Consider the following 6218-nt stretch of genomic DNA (forward strand, 5'->3'; position numbering starts at 1 on the left):
TATGCAACAACACCAGGGCTTGCATAGGGACCATAGGGACTAGTCACGACCAAAGTTTGGGAAAGACACAATCGTCCCCACCAATATTTTGTTAATTTTCGAAAAAAAAACTCATTCGTATTATTATCTATACTATGTTCGTCGCCGAGAAAAGTGAAAAATACATTTCCAAGTTAACCAATGCGCCATCGAGCCTGCAAGACAAGATGATGTAATTTAAGTTAATTGGCTGAAGTGGCAGTCAGAAACACCTCGTGAATCGTGAGTTGAAGAGAGCTGGCAGTAGGCCAGGAAATCATATTAGTATTTCGTTTGGTCTCAGCATTGATATTTTTGACCCTTTTGTGCTTTATAGATAGGAAAATGTCACCCAAAAAGAAGAGATATCAGAAGTTTTTTCACCACCCAGAGAGTAAGTAGCTATAAAGAAGGTCGTTGTAGGTTAGCTAGTAGGAAAACTACACACAGTGCAACCTGCTAGCCTTACATCGCCACCCATTGTACAATGGAAACATGTTTTGAAAGTTATTAGTGTAGTAGAGCATGTAACTTTTGCTTGTATTAAATCTATCCCTAGCGTCTGCAATCTTTCTTGTTGAAGCCAGAATGATAAAGCTAACTATACCCACATCATGGGACCGTGCTAGTTTAGCCTAGTACCAGCAGGCTAGCAACTCAAAGGTGATATTAACTGATAATAAGTAGGCCTATATGATCCCTTGGATAGTAATATGCCTATCCTTGTAATCTCGACCAATGTCAGCAGTCAAATAAGCATGGTTAGTGTCTGTATTAAATTGATGAATTACTGTGCAGGAAAAACAGCACCCTGAAGATACAGATGTAGAGCAGGTTAGTGATGAATCAGCATCAGGGTTTCAGGTGAGAAGTTGAATTGTCCATTTTGGTAAAGATTGCATTAAATTGAATTTTTTAAAGGGATGTTTAGACAATGTTACCCATGAATGTTATCATTCACACTTATACTTGTAGATAGTAAAAAGGTGCTATAAATTGGTATGCCCAAATCTATGCATCATATATGATTTAATTGCTCAGAAGTCCAGTACAGATGATGTAGGCCTAGTACAGCTCCATAAAACCTGAACCAATTACCTGTATATAAAAAAAACTATTCTGAACAAACAAGTGTCCTTACCAAAGCTGAGACCAAACCTACGCCCTTGCTCCCGCATCGAGTCCAATACCGGCTTGTCAGGGCTCCGGTAGGAGCTTCTCATCTCCTCGGGTTACCGACCTTCATCACTGCCTTGCATGTAAAACAAGTCCCGAATGCTGAATGCGCCAAACACTTGTTAAACAGAAAACACAGGTGCCGTTTTCTGTATAAATGTAGACATAGGCTATTGAAAGTCAACATTTAATTTAAACTTAATTTGTTTTGATTGTTAGTCCAGTGTTTCATCGCCATGGACATTTTTTTTCTCTCAGATTTATTTGTTCACAATTTTGGGCAGAATTGTTGATGAACTAGGAAGTATTTTTTGTAGTGAAAAAGCCTGTGAAGTATCGTATTCGTGTGACGTTAGAAGTCACAAACTGACATTTGTTGTGGAGTGCATTTTAAAATAATTATAGCCAAACCACTTCATTTGTTAGTGAACACAGTATCAGTGTGTTTACCTATAAATGTTTGTTAGTTATACAAATATAGTACCAGACCACCAATGTACTTTTACTCTTAGAATCCATAAATCATAATATATTCACATTAAACGACTTGAAAACAATAACAACTATCCACTATTACTCAAAACTAACAAGTTCACCAGTAATCATTTTTGCTGAAACAGTAAAATCAAGAGAGAGAGAAATAAAGCAAGAAAGATTAGTGTGCATGTTTGAGTGAATAATATACAGTAGAGAGAAATAGTGATAGAGAGAGAGTACAGTATGTGAGAGAGGAAGAGACAGAGAGAAACAAAGAGAGACAGAGAGAGAAAGAGACAGAGGGAGACAGAGAGTCCCTGCCTTGGTGATGTGCTTTTCTGATACCTCATCATAACCCGTGCTATACTCCAGCTCCTGTCTTATATTTACACTCATTCGCCTTTAGCCTGACAACCTACAGCAGTCAAGCATCCCCGCCCTCCCAGCTTTCAATCACAGTCTCCTCATATCCTGCAGAGAGAGACTGGGAAAACGTCTCCTCAATGTTGCTTTTTCAGATTTAAATTCCAGCCTTTAGTAGGGCTCTTTAGGGGAAGAGCTCATTGTAAAACAAACTGTCTGGCTGTCACAGCCTCTGTGTAGGTGTAAATGCACAGCCCTGGCTCACCTGCATACATGAATATTTCACTACATAAATTATCTCCCTGTACATTACCCTTCAACGCACAAATCACAGAAAACAGGGGGATGAGGTGTGGGGGCTGTGTCTTTGTCGCTTGCAGTGAGTGGTTAAATGGCTGCATTTAAAGAAAATCTACCCGACATAATGCTTTGTCAGCTAATATTTATTTCCCCCCTCCTGTCAGACGTGAACAATGGTCCTCTAGTATTATATTAAAGATAGCAGTCACCATTATGATGACTTGGTATCATAGTACAGCACTGCAAATATTAGACTAGCATTAGGAAAAAGCTATGCCCACAAGGTGATCAAACATGATCTATAAATCTACAACAAAGGACCAGGGATTGTCGCTGCAGCAGCAACAGCAGCTAATGGACAACTCCTTTGTCACTGTTCATAAAACACATTTGTTTCTTTTTCCAGATTATCATTCACGGTGCATTTTGGTTGTTCAGATTCAGATAAGCAGAGTACCAGCTCTTTGGATGGCTGAGGACCATTTGGGCATTTGGGTGAAATTATGAGGTTATTAATTGCAGCAACTGTGGAGTCTTGCAGGAGGCAACCAACTACTATCCTAGATCTGGACATCAACCCTTCTATTCCTCATAATTGGGTGTGCTTTGCCTTCGGCAAGGGCACAACCTTTGTTCTCTCACATATATATTATTAATATTATTCTTTTTGCCCCCCTAAAACTCAGTCAATATTTGGCCTACATAGACAACCTAGGTGTCAAAATTTTCGTCTTGGTAGCGATTGAGTTGCTTCTATCGGGATTTATGTTCCGTTGCATGGTTTAGGCTCAAGTTAAGTTTTTGTGGCGAAAAGTGAAGCTAACGGTGGCTAATTTGCTAGCCACAGTCACTTACGTTACTAACGTCACTAACATCACGAAAACTCGCGTGACTACCTCTAGCAGAATATTAGTTTAGCAACTCGTTAACTTCTGGGAGATAGCTAAGCTAACTGCTTTACTGCAAGGCAGCTGCAGAAACGCCACAAGCAAAGAGGCCAGGGTGATAACTATTTACTAATTTTACTTTGTGATATGACACACAATTGTGATGTGTAATGTACAATATAAGATGATATTATTAAGGAAGTACATCTACTTTCGGAAACAGTAGTCTACTATTTCACTGAAGTATTAGCATCATGACATTAGCCTGTGTTGCCCGGGCAACACATACTACAGTGGTCTATGATGTATCTGTTTTCAATCGTTTAAATAAACATTCCTCACATATACATTTTTGTTGTAGGATATATTATGACATTAGATTACAAGTAAACGATTTGTGGGTGAAATTATCATTACCTGTGGTTTCAATTCAGTGTATCACTGCAACGCTGTAGCCTATGCGAGACACTACAAAAACATCTACACAGCTGTTTAGGAAGTCAAACGGCGACAGAACATGTTCGGCACTCCCCTTACTTAAATCAAAAGTCTATCTAACTACTAACCTGAACTTCATTGCCACAGCCTAAACTTTGTCAATCTGTTCATGAAAATAATTAATTTCAGCCTAAACCGTACAACGGAACGTTAAATCCAATTCAACCAACGCAATCGCTACCAAGACGAACACAGCAGTAGTCTAGTACTGTACCGTAGTAGTACAATTTACCAGGGCAGCTTCTCCACACAGGGCTATATCGCATTTTGCGTTGTTACTGACAATGATCGCTACCAGCGAGCTTTTTATGAATGAGCGATTTTCCACTAAATAAATGTCAAGCTTATTTACGTTTTGGGGGGCATATTTTCAGTTAGCAGATGGTACTGTTTGAATCGCGATTCCATCTTCTACTGCCGGGTACTAGTAACGTTGTAGAATAATCTTCAAAGGGGGTTCTTTATTAATGAATGAATGCAATGAGTAGGATAAATGCATGAAAATATCACGAGAAGGGAAAACTTAAAAGGACGTTTAAGTCATAGAGATTAGGTCAATTTTTACACCGGTCTGCCAAATGTATTCGTTTTGATTCAACGATGAGGCTGCCTCTTGCAGGGGAAATGAGAAGACATCTATTTCATTCTACACTTCACTCGTATTTTCAGTTGTAAATGAGCAGCAAAAAAAAATGCTTTTAAATCTATGTAATCTTTATAAATAATAAGTATGCATTTTTATATAAAATACAGAAATATCAGTTGTAAAAATGTCATAAAAGAACGGACCCCTGTGCAACCGACGCAAGCAAGCACACCCTACAATTTCCCCAGAAATTGTACCCTCTCTAGTTATTTGTGTATTAATCCGATCCCTTTTCTTTCTTCTCTCCTTTCCTCCCTTCTCTAGCTTTCATCTTCCACTCCACTCCTCTCTTCCCATTTCCTATCCTTGCCTTCCTTTTCTGCTCACTTTCCTGTCTTCTCACTCTGTTATCTCCATCTTTATTTTCAAACAATAAAATGTAAATGTCGGTTCTTCCGTCTTCTGAAAGCCCATTACAATTCATTTGGGCCCTAGGACATCAAGCTTGCTCGCTCGTTTCTGTCTCCCTATCGGTCTCTATCTCCCCCCCCCCCCCCCCTCTCTCTCTCTCTCTCTCTCTCTCTCTCTCTCTCTCAGGTGTAAAATTATTTCTCTCTCTGTGAGACATGGCAAGGGAAATTTCACAAACTAACGCTTAAAGGCCACTGTAAATTTTATCATGCACTATATGTCATTGTGTCTGGTTGCTCCTGTTAAGGGCAGCCAGGACCCGTCAGAACCCACCCAGAGTGTTGGATACTAAAACTCAATTGCCTTGTCGCAGAATTGCATAACGGGCAGCGAGAACAAGAGTGCCCGACATAATCAACTTGTTAACCCCGAAGTGGCCAAAATCATCTGTTCATAAATGGATTTTCAACCAGCCTGCTTCTCACTGGGCAACTTCCTCTCCTTAGACACACCCAGAGCCCTCGCTATCTACCCCCGCTATCACATATCCACGCACACACTTTCATTTCCTCTACGAAGTAATGTGTCCATTTCTTGATGGACCAGCAAGGGGTCTCCCACTCAGACAGGGAGGGGCCCCGACCCTCCTCTCATTAGGTTCGCGTTGTCTTTCTGAAAATGCACTTTGAAGCACCTTAATTGCATTTGTGAGATAACCCTGTGGGTTAGTGACAGGAAGCGAGCCCATGTACAGTAGAGGGGCTGGCCCAGGATGGGCTCTTTACTTTAAATCAATCGTCAGTCCAGTCCTAATGCAGCTCCGGGCTGCTCCTCAGGAAGCATTAGGCCTATTAGTGCAGGCCTGGCAGGAACGCACACACAAGCACACACTCATGTATTTATAGGGAAGGAGCAGCAACCGTTGCTGGTGGTGATGTAGTGTGTGAGTTTGTGTGCGTGCACACCCACCCTGCCAGAGCAATGGAAACAAGAGCCAAGTCCAAAGGTGTGCTCAGCAGTCCAGAAGAGTCCAGTCTGGAGGGGTCAGCAGGACTTGGGAGGGTGTGGTGAGATGTGTGTGGGTGGGGGGTGAGGGGGTCTACGGTCCAGGGAAAACCGCCGACTGCAGCCTCCTAATCCCCACCCCCACCCACCAATTAACTCCCAGCTGGCAGGAGATGCTGTGTGTGAGAATGTCAGAGTGCTGTATATGGAGGAATGTGTGTGTGTGTGCATGTGTTTAAAGTGTGTGTTCCCAGTGTGTGTGCTAAGTCAAACGGAGGGTTAAACTGCTTACCTGGAGAATTGTGTCTTTGTTTATCCTTCAAAATAACGTTCTGTGTTAAAGTTTGTGTGTTTACGTACTAGTGTATTTCATGTGTGTGTGAAAACCCAGGGTCAAGTTGTTTAGCTGCAGCATCATGTCCTTGCTAATGCTTTGTTTAGACTATGTTCACACGGGCCACTGAGCTTCTTCACGTTGAATGTGCTGCGACACCCGT

This window comes from Osmerus eperlanus, chromosome 7 (assembly GCF_963692335.1).
Source record: "Osmerus eperlanus chromosome 7, fOsmEpe2.1, whole genome shotgun sequence".
NCBI classification, from domain to species: Eukaryota; Metazoa; Chordata; class Actinopteri; order Osmeriformes; family Osmeridae; genus Osmerus; species Osmerus eperlanus.